The sequence below is a fragment of the Leptopilina heterotoma genome, unplaced genomic scaffold (assembly GCF_015476425.1).
Source record: "Leptopilina heterotoma isolate Lh14 unplaced genomic scaffold, ASM1547642v1 Lhet_228, whole genome shotgun sequence".
Classification (NCBI taxonomy): domain Eukaryota; kingdom Metazoa; phylum Arthropoda; class Insecta; order Hymenoptera; family Figitidae; genus Leptopilina; species Leptopilina heterotoma.
In genome coordinates this window covers 4,645,310-4,660,456 of record NW_025110946.1, presented here as the reverse complement: position 1 = coordinate 4,660,456, position 15,147 = coordinate 4,645,310, and the positions used below count along the sequence as shown (strand labels likewise).

General features: G+C 27.7%; 1 protein-coding gene across 14 annotated transcripts in view; it reads left to right on the top strand.

Moving 5' to 3' along the window:
• Nucleotides 1–15,147, top strand: part of LOC122502398 (CUGBP Elav-like family member 4) — an 829,562-nt gene that overhangs the window by 398,608 nt on the left and 415,807 nt on the right. Inside the window, exons 1-2 of one of the 14 annotated variants that reach the window (XM_043612430.1) lie at nucleotides 5,235–5,321; nucleotides 12,850–12,921. The exons of 12 other annotated variants lie outside the window; for them this stretch is intronic. The gene's annotated coding sequence lies outside the window, so the exon portion shown is untranslated. Of the gene's footprint in view, nucleotides 1–5,234; nucleotides 5,322–12,849; nucleotides 12,922–15,147 lie in introns of those variants that run through there. One more of the 14 variants, XM_043612429.1, reaches the window with a different exon arrangement.

The following is a 15,147-nucleotide window of genomic DNA, read 5'->3' as shown; positions in this document are numbered from 1 at the left end:
ATTCTACTAACAATTAGTAGAACTGTTTTATTGAAAGCATTAGAAGTCGATAAGACAGTTTCACTAATTCATTTAGTGAAATTCTACTAAAAGATTTGTAAAATTTTACTAAAAATAAGTAATATCGTAATATCCTATTAATTGAAAAGGGGAAAGTCGTCCATGAAAACTACTGAAGTGAGTGAGTGAGAATATTCCTCTTAAAATAAGTGGAAAATTCTTTTAGATGAAGTGTAATATTCTTGATTGAAGAGAAATTTTCCTCTTAAAATAAGAATATTTTTTTCATTAATTTGAATTTTCTCATTTCTTATTCTCCTTGCATCTCGGCTGCCAGCGCAGATAGTAGTCTAGTTGTTCAAATACGCTTATATGTGGTGTATTTAACAATTTTATAACCAGTTTTGATTGTCTTCCATCATTTGTGATGATGTTGAAATTATACATTTTTCTTCCTCTTTGACATCTGTAAATAATTTTGAAGATTTAAAATATTATTACTAGTGGAATTTTAGTATTATTTAAGTTTGTTGGTTTTTAAAAGTTTAAATTATATTTTGTATCCAGTTTTATTGTTTCTACTCCGGCAGACATAGATGAAGGTAAGTAAAATAAAATAAAAGTAAGTAAAAAATTAAATAATTTTATATAATGTAATTTTACATGTGTTTCAACGAAAATCATTTTTTACAAAATAAATTATACATATGATTTTATATTACCTTTTTCGCATTTTATTAGAAGCAGGAATTTTTTTTGGTTTAGCATCTTTTTTTTATAATGTTGTACCATCTTTTCTCAACACTTGATAATAGTGGAATTAAAAAAAGGTTTCTTATAATTTTCATAAATAAAAAAAAGATGCTAAACCAAAAAAAATTCTTGCTTCTAATAAAATGCGAAAAAGGTAATATAAAATCATATGTATAATTTATTTTGTAAAAAATGATTTTCGTTGAAACACATGTAAAATTACATTATATAAAATTATTTAATTTTTTACTTACTTTTATTTTATTTTACTTACCTTCATCTATGTCTGCCGGAGTAGAAACAATAAAACTGGATACAAAATATAATTTAAACTTTTAAAAACCAACAAACTTAAATAATACTAAAATTCCACTAGTAATAATATTTTAATGCTTCAAAATTATTTACAGACGTCAAAGAGGAAGAAAAATGTATAATTTCAACATCATCACAAATGATGGAAGACAATCAAAACTGGTTATAAAATTGTTAAATACACCACATATAAGCGTATTTGAACAACTAGACTACTATCTGCGCTGGCAGCCGAGATGCAAGGAGAATAAGAAATGAGAAAATTCAAATTAATGAAAAAAATATTCTTATTTTAAGAGGAAAATTTCTCTTCAATCAAGAATATTACACTTCATCTAAAAGAATTTTCCACTTATTTTAAGAGGAATATTCTCACTCACTCACTTCAGTAGTTTTCATGGACGACTTTCCCCTTTTCAATTAATAGGATATTACGATATTACTTATTTTTAGTAAAATTTTACAAATCTTTTAGTAGAATTTCACTAAATGAATTAGTGAAACTGTCTTATCGACTTCTAATGCTTTCAATAAAACAGTTCTACTAATTGTTAGTAGAATTCTACTAAACATTTAGTAAAACTCTACTAATAATTAGTAAAATAATACTATTTGTTAGTAAAATTATTACTAAATTATTTGGTGGACGACTTTTCGTCATTTCATTACTAATTTTCTACTAATTCAGATTTAGAGAGAAAAAGGAAAATAATTTTGTTAAAATGATAGGATTATTTTTGAGCCATATTCAAGAGGAAAATATGCTTTAAAATAAAAAGGATCCGCTTAAAACAAGAATTTTTTTTGGTGTATCTATTTACCTGACCTTAAACAATTTATCTATCTTCTCATCATTATATATAATTACTCGTCGTTACTTCAACGCAAAAAGGAGTGTTGTATCAAGGAGTCTTGATTATAGAAATCAAGATACTTTTGATATCTATAAGGCACAAAAAATGTGCTAAAAAAAGGAAGAAATTAAAAAAAAGTTAATGAAAATGGCACATTATATAATATTTTCGTTAAAGTACCATTACCATTTATAAAATTAAAAAAAGTAAACAAATTTTTGAATAGAATGAGTACAATATATAATACAATTAATTTTATTATCTACAATTTACTTACCTGCCACCATCAATTATAATTAATAAAGAATACAATTTTTAAATTTTTCCTAAGGATACTTTAATTATTGTTACTTACATAAATCTATTTTCTTTAAATATGCAAAAAATTTCTTAAAATTTAAAAACAATATTTTTTTAATGAATCAAATAATAATAAAATCAAGGTAATTATAATTAATTATACGTATTATCCATATGAATTACAATTATTCATTTGCATTTATTTATTTATACATATACATTTTTTATTATTGTTTTTATTGCTTATTAATATTGTTATTTTTTATTTTAATTATTACAAATTTATTTATTTACAAAATATTTAATATACATATTAATAATATTATACTTATTATTTAGAGGAAAAAAAATTGTTATTTAATGTTAATTTATATTCTATTAAAAAAATATTTATTTTTATTAATTGGTAATTTAATTACAATTAATTCAATTAAATAAACAATTAAAAGAATCATAAATAGGCAGTAAAATAAAATAAAAATTATTCATATTGAATAATTATTTCTATTATTTTGAATATTATTATTTTTTTTAATTATCAGAATACAATTTTAAATACTATTATTTGTAAAATTAATTTTTTCTGTTTTTTTATTAATATTTTATTTTAAAAGGTTAATAATTACTTTAATTAATTTAATTATTCAATTAAAATCTATAAAAATGAAAAAAATAATTTTGACTACGATTATTTAATTGTGTTTTATTTATTTTATTATTTACATTTAATCATTACTTATTTATTAATAGTATTTATATTGCATATTATTATTATTTTATGTTATTATTTTTATATACAATTTATTTATTTATAAAATTTGTTATTATTTAATTTTTTAAAATAAATAATTTAAATTAAATAAATAATCATTATTATTTAATTGAATATTAATTAAATTAATACAATTTAATTCATTAATGTAATTAATTCTAAATTTAATTGTTTATTATTCTTATTTAATAATTTTTAATTATTATTATTTATTTTAATTTATATTAAAATAAAAATAATTATTTTAATCAAATGATAATTTATTTAGAATGAATGAATTAAATTAAAAAAAAAAGTTACAGCTCCATCTATAGATCACTTTATTTATATTCAGTTACCGACATTTTCCATTTTTTACTGCCGCTTTCCTTCTACATAGTTTGTATTACCGTGATATTTCATTATCATAGTGAATTTAGCCATAGGTGGTCAAATCGAATTAGGGACAATCGAAATTAGGGAACTTTGACAGACTATGGCCCAAGCTGCATCCTTTGTAAGAAGTTTTTTTTTCATGTATACCAACCCCAGTTAACCTTAGATTGCGAAATCCAAGGTATGTGTAAGTAGATTTTCAAAAAGTCCTTATGCACGAAAAAGTAAGCTACTCCACAAGTTACTCCAGGTACTTAAAGATTCATCAGAAGACGATGAAAGATAACAGTTCTCATAACCTCTCACGCCAAATTCTTGAAGAAATAGACAAAAAACGTATCTATTCAAATTCTAAAAAAACGCTGTGGTCTTCCAGCGAAAAAAGTCCAATGCCAGTCAAGAGAGGTCGAGAACGTCCATTAATTTTGGTGAAAATTAAATTTTGAAAAATAAATATAATATTCAATTATTGTTTAATCTCTATTTTGACCCATCCATGAGGCAAAATGTGGAGAAAGTATTTTTTTTCAAAAAATATATTTAACAATGTTGTAATTACAGTATTTGTTCCTTTCAAAAATTTTACAAGTGAACTGTAGTTCTATGAAAGTGTTAATAAAGAAATTAATAAAAGCAACCTTCTCCACTGTGACAAAAAATTTCTTGAACGTTACAGTCCCCGTTCTACTTCATATTCCCTTACAACCAATTCTCACGAGTTGGTTTTTCACTACTACAGTAAAAGTATCGGTTAAATTTAAATTTGACCTCAACAGACACTGGGCATAAAGTATTCTTAGGACGTCATAAGAGAAAATTGGGATTTATGTAGTGAACTAGTGAAGATGATAATTATGATCCTGAAATGAAAAATTCAAATATGACAGATTTAACTTGAAATCTAAAGTGAAACTAACAATTGTTTAAAAATTATTAATGTTGTGCATCGCTCCGGATATAAAAGAATCTTATGAAAAAGCAAAAAAAAATTTTTTTTAATAACGCATTAATAAAATCCTATATAAAGTAGCTGATTTTTAATTAATGCTTATCGTTAATGAGTATCAAACGCCATCCGCTACGTAAACATGCTCATAATACTTCCTAAATTTGCTACAATCAGCTAAATCGTGCGGTGAAGATGAAGCAGGTTCCAAAATCACGCAGTACTGTGAATGAACCTCTTTTTCATGGCAAAGATGAAGTTACATTTGTTATTGACAATTCTTAACCCTTAGTGTAAATCATTTCTCATAAGCGTAGAAATTTTAAATTTAAGAAACTATATGTTCTAGACAGGATAAGGTCTGCTCCAGAGGGGAGCAGAAATGAAAAAATTGTCCTTGTAAGGCTGTTAAAACTAAAACGACAATAAGAGACAGACGAGCCCCCTCCCAAAAGAAGATGTTTAACATCGACTTCCTTCTGCGACGGTAAAATCCAAGGATCTTAAAAGGGAGGAGGTGACGAAATACCCGCGGGGACCTCGTTTTTATAATATGTTACACCGCATATCTATAATTAGTTTACAACTAATGTTCTATAAAACTTTAAATGTTAATTCTATAATAATTATATAACGACTGTTAAGGCTACTTTCAGTAACACTGATTAAAAGTTAATTAATGATTAAATCTTTAACTAACAAATCGTGAGCGGTTAAACTGACTTTAGTCATTGATCAACTTTTATTCTGAGTTGGTGAAACTGGCCCTTATTGTAACAAGTAATCGACTTTGTAAATTTTATTTAATTCATAATTTAACTTATTTGTTATTAATAAATTTATTGATTTTGATGAAAAGTAAAGTTTAGGGTAAAGATAAGGGCGAACGTGAGGGCAACGCAGGGGACCCACGAGGGCATCTTCGTTGACCGACCATGCGGGCGCTGTCACCGTTCAACATGTTTTTTTCCATGAGGAGCCTCGCCTAAATTTTACCTATAAGTTGGTGAGCTCTTGTAGATGCGTGCGATAAACGTGATTTGAAGAATTCAGGTTATGTTTCCATCACATTGTTAACAATAACATAAGCTGTTTTCGACGTTAACCCTACCACACCGAGCTGATCCTGATTGAATAAATCCAAAAGAATGTTAATAAAAATTAATAATGATTGGACTTTCGTTAACCACTTTACTGACACCAGTGAAGTGGTTGACCGTGCGCATGAAATAGACTAAGCTGTTCGCACAAGGAATGTCGGTGCTGGGTGCTGGATACGTTTAGAATGAGATAGAAAAGGTCACAATTATATATCTATCCTCTTTTAACCCATTTGATGTGAATCCCGCTCACTGTAAAGACATGTCTTGTGCGAGCACTTGTAGATGTCACGACCAAGCTTAACGGGAGGTAAAATTGTATCACTTTTTGGGGTCAGAGAGCTCGATATGCACTAAACAATTGGAATATGATGTAATTATTCATTTTGTATTAATCTAAAACTAATTAACACGGGTGTCTTAATCTGCGTACGAATTTTTTATTGGGCCACCTTTCTGATTTTTATGAAACCAAAGGCAAAATTCTTCAAATATCTGTTATAATAAATATAGAACACCGCAAAAACATTTTTAATATGATTCCGAAGTGTACAGTACGAAAACCTACCACGTCAGTCATGTCCCATGAGTGGGAGTGAGACAAACTTATGCGATTCCCATACTTTCCTATGACTGACGGATAGCTTTTCTTACTGTATACACTCATGTTTTGACGTTATAATAGCAACATGAAAAAATAGTGTTCGAGAAAATCGTAAAAGTTTCGTAGTCATCTTTTCGAGGAAAAATTAAAAAAATTCACAATTCTCACTTTTTCATGGAAAATATAATTTTTTCTTGGCATTTGTACACTCATTATCATTATTGAAACATAATTTGCAATTATTCTAATATTACAAATAATTTTAATATAATGATATTAAAAGTTTGATATCATTTCCAAGAATGGACCACCTTTTGTATCCATGAGTAGACCACATATAAATATAATATAGATATAGGGGAAAGTTTAGGCTTCCTCAAAATAATATATTGTTGTTAAATGTATTAAATAAACAGTGACACACGGAAAAAAAGTACAACTGAAATGGAGAAATTTTTCGCCATAACAGCTAAACATTTCGTCAAAAATGAGCGAGCGATATTGGCATTATCGCTAGAATAGCGATATTGAATTTTACTTGAAAGACAATCTTACCCTACAATGACAGATATAATTAAAATTCTGTGAAAATTAAAATTAAATGCGGATTTTTAATTTTTTTCAATCGTATGTTTCAAATTACAACCATATGAAAGTAAATTATTGAACTTAATACTGTTTTAAAACTAAAAAAACACAAAACTGATATTTATGCTGTCAAACAAGATTTCCATATACTTCCAATATGGCTGACGAATTGCACTCAACCAAAGCTCACTATCACTGAATTGGCTAAACTTTCGGCTAATGTTGTTAAGCTTAATTCCCAACGTTGGTTATGTTGTTCTTTATTTTAATTATATTCCCAATATTGCTCGTTCGCGTCATGAAATTTTTTTCCGTGCAGATACTAATTTCAAACTTTTTTATTTTCTTAAGAAATAACTGTATTTTTAATGAACATTTGTATAGTATTTTTTCCAACACAAAACATACTTCTTATTTGTAAATAAATAATCTGCAACTTTTTATAACATTTTATGACATTTTCGATACTTAAACACGAGCTGACTTCATATGACTTGATGTTTAGGTCAATAGCTATCCAACGATGTATTATCTTTAAATCTCTTTCACGGAAAAATTTCATTTGAGCAAATAGAAAAGTGGTCCAATCATGGAGACATTCCCCTACTGTAATATTACATTGGATATTCGTAAATTACTTTGCAATGTTACAGTGATCTTACTGGTATATTAAAATATCCACTGCATGATAATATTACATGCAATATTACCTCAATATTACATGTGATATTACCTCAATATTAATGTAATATTACATTTTGAATTGAATCTTTTTTTTCAAAAGTCAACAAGAAAAAATTGAAATAAAAATCCATCAAAAAATTCTTTTTATAAAAAACACAATGCATCTCAGTTCACCATGTAATATTACCTCAATATCAACGTGTAATATTACCTTTGTAGCAAATATTTTGATATGACAGTACATTGAAAAAATGTCAATACAAAATTAACAATTTTTTGTTAGTCGAAATATTTGTAGTTATATTAACTAGATATTTAATAATTTAAATTAAAATTATGAAGTTGAATTTACTTTCTAACAAGGCTGAAATAACTTTTGTTGAATTTACTTTGTACTTGCTTTTGAAAACTAGTGACAGTTGCTAAAGCGAACTGTACATTGAAAAAATTAAAGTTTAATAAAATTAATACAAGCTTCTTGGTAAAACCAACCTTCTTGTTAATTTGTTACTTTTTTCATTTCGCGTTCTTTCATTTCTGTGTCGCGCCTTTTAAATATGCTCGTTTTTATTTTCGTGAATTTTATACTGTTTATTTCTTTTTAAAATGTTTAATAATAATTAGATTGTTTCACTATTAGAAGAGTAGGGCTTAGAGATTTATGTCCAAGAATTTTTGGGTAAGTGTTTGGCAAGATTTGAATTTAAATTATTACATTACACAAAAAGTAAACTCACTTTTTTGTCATTTTTTAATTATAACGCAATATAAAGATCATTATTTTCTCAAAACTAAAATATTTGATTATAAATAAAAGAAATATTTTACCTTTTCATTATTGAGAACGAAATAAGTTTTGAAATGTTCCATCATTGGAAGTGAACTAAAAGAACTGATTCTAAAGTTGGTCTTAGATTCTCTGAAGCAAGTGTTAAATATAGAGAGAAGGGATAATCAATCGAAAATTATTTCATAGAGTGTCCTGATTCAAAAACAGAAAATGGAGCACAATTATTGATAGATATATGTATTTAATTTTTCATATTTTATACCCAAGCAGCACGTAAGCTTATCTTGACATCACTGTAATATTACATTGGAGATTCGTCATATTACACTGTAATATTACATTGGAGATTCGTCATATTACACTGTAATATTACAGTGATCTTATTGGGATATCAAAATGTCCGCCTGGAGGTAATATTACGTTATTATATTAAGAGAATATTACCTGGTAATATTAAAGTAATATTAACGTAATGTTAAGGTAATATTCAGATAAAATTAGAATAATTTTATAATTTAGAAAAAACATTTTACAAAGCTGGACTTGAACCCTGAACCTTGTGCACAGTAATCAAGAGTCTTACCACTGAGCAAAACTTACTTATAGTGTATTAAGATTTTTGACGAAATATGAAGAACTTTAAAAAAACTTACAAAGATTATATACAGTCGAGAATCTTAATACACTACAAGTAAGTTTGGCTCAGTGGTAATACTCATGATTACTATGCACATGGTTCAGGGTTCGAGTCCAGCTTTGTGAAATGTTTTTTTCTAAATTATAAAATTATTCTAATTTTATCTGAATATTACCTTAACATTACGTTAATATTACAGTGTAATATTACCTTAACATTACACGGAGAGAAGGTTGAACGTAAAATCACGGTGTGATCAGAATCTTAGGCGATGAATGGAAACTCATCATAATTTTCTACCAGATGTAGCGCTCTCTGACGGTTACTGTCACTGCCACTTGCGATTCGTGAATGGAAAAACTCGGTGAAATCACTCAGATTTACCGTGAACTTTCCCCCTCTTTTAACCTTCTGAATTAGACACTGTCTTTTACGGTTCAAATTTCTCTCCGTGTACCAGGTAATATTCTCTTAATATAACAATGTAATATTACCTCCAGGCAGACATTTTGATATCCCTATAAGATCACTGTAATATTACAGTGCAATATGACGAATCTCCAATGTAATATTACAGTGATGTCAAAATGAGCTTACGTGCTGCTTGGGTACATATATTTGCTACAATACAATAACAATAAAAATTCAGAACACGGAGAAAACTGGAGTATTCAACTAACTATCTGGAGGGACAAACAGACTATATTTGAGGTTAAGTTTTTCGTAACAATCTCGGAGGGATAAATAGACACTCCGATGATTAATTTGACTCACTCGGAGGGAAAAGTTAACTATCCAGAGAATCAGGCTTAACACTCAAAACCGAACCCTCTAAGTTTGACTATCCAGTTTTCTCAATGAAATTTTATTAATTAAGCATAAATTTATTGCATTAATCTTTCATTTAAAAATTAATTTTTAAGTCTTTCCTAATACTTTTTACTTTGAAAATTAACATTCTTCAATAACATAATATTATTGAATATAATGTATATTATACATAACATAATTATACTATTGTTGCAAATACAGTATCCCTTTTTTAAGTTACAAAGCATATTTTCAGAGTTCCTTCGAATGTATGTAAATTCTAAATTTACTTTCATGAGCCTCCGTGGCGCTGTTGGTAGAGCGTTCGACTTCTGATCCGCTCCTAGCGGCGTTTTGCGTTCGAGACCTTGTGATTTTAAATATTTAGGTAAATAGCAAAACAAATTTCGTCGACAAGTATAAACATTCCAAGTATGTATGTCATTAAATGCGCATGTAGAATTTTAGGGCGAAAATAGAAAAGTCATTTGAACATACTTAATTATGTTTGCAAATATTCAATTGAGACTGAAAAACACTCTGAAACACTATTCGAACATGATTTGCAAACAATATTTTTGACAGATATGAGTAACAGATATTTGTAACTGTTCTGGAACTGTTAAAAGTATCTTTGTCACCATGTTACAGATCTGTTACTTAACTGTGATATCCCCCTGACTACGACATTTTGTGTACCCAGTGAGTCCCCTATCAGTCACCAGTTACAGAACATGTTTTTCAATTATTTGTCACAGTTCTGTAACAAATCTGTAACAGTGTATCAAAACCAAGTATAAAGTAAAATCGGCAAAAGTCATTTTAACCATCTTAAAAATAAATTTCAACTTCATAATTTAAATTCACGTTAATTAACTGTTAATTTTGTATTAACACTATTTTCAGTGTATAAAATTTTCACATATTTGTCAAACTAACATTTTCTCCGTACAACTCAACTTAAAAATTAAAATTTCAAGTTAAATTCAAAAAAATTTTGAAAATAATTGTCAGAAATGTATTTTGTGGATATTAAACATCATTTCTACAAATTATGAGGTCTTTCTAAAAATAGACCGCAACGACTTTAGGTGAAGTACAATGAATTGACCTTCTATAATTATTAAATTTTTTGACAATATTAAATTACAACAGACGACCATTTTTAGTCCGCCAAAAAACGTGTGTACACAAAGTTCTGTTGTAATCGTATTATTGTTTATATTTGTCAAGGTTTTCCAATCAATGGATGGCAAGTTTAAGTAAGTCATTTAGAATTTTAAAAAATAATATGAAATTAGAAAGCAGCATACCAAAACCATGTATACACAATGCTCGATTGTACGCAGGTTAAGACGGATTTTGTTTTGCAGGAATATTTTTAGACAATATTAAGCAAAGAAATATAGTATACCCAAGCAGCACGTATAATATTACCTTGATTCACTGTAATATACACCTGTAATATTACACTGATCTTATACCTATTAACCCAGATAGCATCCGGATATTCATAGTATCCTATGGATGTTATGGGGATAACCCTGAGATATCCTAATTTTTCTGGACTAAGGGTTATACGTAAAATATCCATAGGATATCCTGAATATCCGGATGCTGTTAGGAAAATGTCAAAAGCCATCACATTTTAATTAAATTTTTCTAAAAAGTTTATAAATATTAAAAAATGTATTACTACTTAACTGAATTTTTTAAATTAAATGCATAATATCTCCAGAATATTGTGTTAAAATTTCAAGTCAATCGGAGCAAAATTGACAGAGTTAAGTTTTTTATTAAATCATCATTTGTAATTTGCTTATTTCGAAATTTGCAATATTTTTGGATACCCCATTTGAAAAAGCGATTCCTAAGCCATAAGAAACATCTGTTGCTAAATTTTTTAAATTGCGTTTCAACGTTTAAAAATAATGTCAAACTTCAAGTATTGTGCATCTGATCCTTAAAGCTTAAAGCGTTTTTCTGAAATTTGTTTTGTTTTTGAAGACCGTGTACTCCATGCCATAACTCGAAATCTACTGGACCAATCGTTCTGAAATTTGGTACAGTACTTCTTCACATAATTCATCAGGTATCGTTGGGGCTTTTGGTATTCAAGTGCTACGAAAAATTAAAACATAAAAACCCTCCCAAGTATACCTTAAGAAACATTTCCTTGGACAAATGCATTTTGATTTTTTTGTTTTAAATTATTATTTTGCGAGATACAGCGTACACCACGAAACAACTTTTTTTTAAGGCAACTTAAGAGATCCACATTCACTCTCTCAATTCTCAATATTTTGCCATGAAAATTTGTAAAAATATTGTTCAAATGCTGCAATAGTATTTAAAAAATTTTAAAAATAATTTAACTCTTTCTGTATCGACAAAAAAAGTCTTAAAAATGTAAATTTTTTCGCGGAATTAACGTTACCTCCTCCTCTCCTTAAGTTTGAACTTCTTTTACATTCTGTAAAATTTTGTCGATGGAGAACGAGATAATTTTTAGTTTTATTTTGGTTTAAAAATCTTATCCAAAAAACGATTTTGAGGGTTAATATGTAAGTAGATTTTTGGAAGACTACTAAAACAGCCAACATGAGTATTATAAAATTTAACTTACACTTTAACCAACAAATTCGTTTTTGAAAGCAGATTCTTTAAACATGAAAAAATTTAAAAATCAGCTCGTTCTCCATCGTCAAAATTTTATAGGATGGAGAAGAAGTTCAAACTTTGATGTTAAGACCAAAATTGAATTTTTTTCGTTTTACACTTAAAGAGATATGGTTAAAATCACCGAAAATCCTGAAAGACCAAATATTGAAGGTAGAATTTTTCTCATTTATAAATTATAAAATTAGAAAGTCAGCACATAATATGAAAGTACCTACAATTAAAGTACTCAATATTAAGTAGTAATAAATATTTTTATATTTACAAGCTTTTAGAAAATATAATCAGGATTACAATTTTATTCACATTTTTAAAGTCGCATTTGACCACTGTTCAAACAAAAAAAGAAATTTAAAAAACGTTACTTTTTTTGCATATTATTACCAGTTTGAATAGGGAAGCAAAATCAAGGTTACAAAATGGTTGCCAGCAAACCCTCAGCAGACTATACTTTGACTTGCACATACACTACATTAATAAGAAAAAACAGTGTTTTTTAACGTAATATTACTCAGTGGATCCCTCTTTATAATATTTGAGGGTAAAAATAAGATTTTAGAACATTTTTTTCGATTTTTGGACAAGTTTTTCGAAAAATTGGCCACTATGCATTGCCATATTTGTTTCTGTTCTGTATTCCAGAGTGCATGATGGACAACGGGAGCGCCAGTGCCATCTTCTGGAAGTAGGAGGCACCGGTGGCGACTGCTGAAGGTAACTTCGACTTCCAGGAGATAGCTAGCTTCCTTTCAGACCTTTATTCTTCTTCTATAAAAAGTAACTGTATACAAAGAAATTAAAAAAAGAGAGAGAAATGGTGGAAATGGATAAACTCTTCATAATTCTCAATCGCCGGCAGCACAGTTTCATACAAAATTCATTTTGCTGCTCTCTAGTGTTATTAACCTTCTACTTCCCAGTAAGAAGTGAAGAATTAAAAGGAATTAAATTTTTTCAATTCTTTTGAATTCCGTTTCTGACCAATTCTTTTCGTTTTTATTTGGAGAAGCCGAGAAGAGAAGTTCAATTCTATTGAATACCGTTTTATTATTTTACACGGACAAACAGCTTGTCCGCTCAGCTACTTAAACTGTAATGTATATTCTGAATTTTGGAAGTACTTACATCACAGTGTTGCAAACTTCAAAAGAATTAAAAAATTACGAAATATTAAATCGGATTAGACAGCAATTGAACTAAATATTACATAGTATTTTGGAATTAAAAAAAATTCAAAATTTAAGAAATATAAAAACGGAATTGATTGGAATTCACTTTCAAGAAATCTTTGCCTCAAAAAAGAATGCATATGAAATAGACAGAAACGGAATTCAAAAAATTGATAATCTAACCTTTTCTGTAAAACGTTAAAAAATTTCAAATCTTATCAATTCCCTACTTCTTACTTGGTTATCATAGTGTTTATTAAAGACTCTTTTTTCCTTTGAATTTATCTGCATTCAATCCAAATGAGCTTACACGGAAAAAACGTTGGTCGAAAAATTGATTATCAATATAAAACTGCTATGTTTAGGACTGATAAATATTAAGCTCTAATTTTGGATAGATTTTTCTCCCTTCTTTGTAAAGTGGTTTAAGGGGGGAAACAAGTGTAAAATTAAATTTTTGTACATTTTTTTTCTTTTGAAATTAGTTTAGCATTTATAGAATATGAAACTACATTGTTAATCCAAAATTCAAAGTATAAATGTCTCTATAGCATACATATGTACCTCAAATTAATGCTACTAAACGCAGTTCAAACAATGCTCGCGAGATCACTGTATTTTTTTTGCACCGTGCAATGTAGCTCAACCAATTTTTTACCGATTTTTATGAAACTTACCAGAAATCTTCGTTAACTTAATAGCAATTACATGACGACCTGCTTTTTTTAAAAAAATTTTAAACATTGTTTTTATGAAATTGTTTATATAAAAATAAGCGGTTTTTTTTCAAAAGGGCCCAAATTATCAATTTTTTTTCAGTTTTCTCTACGTCATGCAAAGCGTATTTGTGTATTTTAATGATAAAAATTTTGTTTATTAATTTTAGTTGAGATTTGAGACTAGTAGGCTGCACGGTGCAAATCTAACGGTCTAACTTCAAACGCCTGTAACGCCGACATTTTGCACAATTTTTAATTAAAAAAAATAATTTAGATAGATTACATTATTTACATTAGGTTGTGCTTTAATTAAATTCATTAAACTTTTCCATTTTTGTGTAGAAAATCCTTGACAAAGCGTGCGTTTACACGAATTTTCCCCCTTAAATTTAACAATGCGAATTTCGACCTAAAGATGGCCACAAAGTAGATTAAAATTGAAAAACGGAGTTAATAATAGCGCAGAACACGTAAATTCGAGCGTACATTTTAACTGATTTTATCTTCTCTTTTTAAAACACTCTTCATTAAATTCCTAAGAGATTCATCAAGACTGATTTTTTAGAAAAGCGTTAATTTCTTTAAATTTATTTATAAGCATTGAAAAAAAGAATTTTTTTATAAAAATAGTACTCCTTCATAACATAATATTTGCATTCATCGCATAAAAAAATTAAATTAATATAAAATTATCAAAAAACATTATCCTCCTCGGCTAACAGAAAATAATTTTTGTTATATTTGTTATAAACAATTTAGAGACTGAAAACTTGATTGTTTAAAAGTTGATATATTTTATAGTTTAAGGAGGATGGTGACTTAAATAAAAATGTTAAGAATTTTTTGAAATTTGGAAAAACTCGTTGTTAAGAATGTCTAAATTATAGAACAATTTTTTTTAAAATTTTTTTACTGTCCCGTTTTTGAGAATTTAATTGTTGAAATTGCATGTTTTTATATGGGCTCTTATGGGGAGTGTTATGTGAACTGCACTATTTTGATAATAACTTGTGTAAAAAAGTAAAACTTTTTTTAAAAATCATACTCTTTTA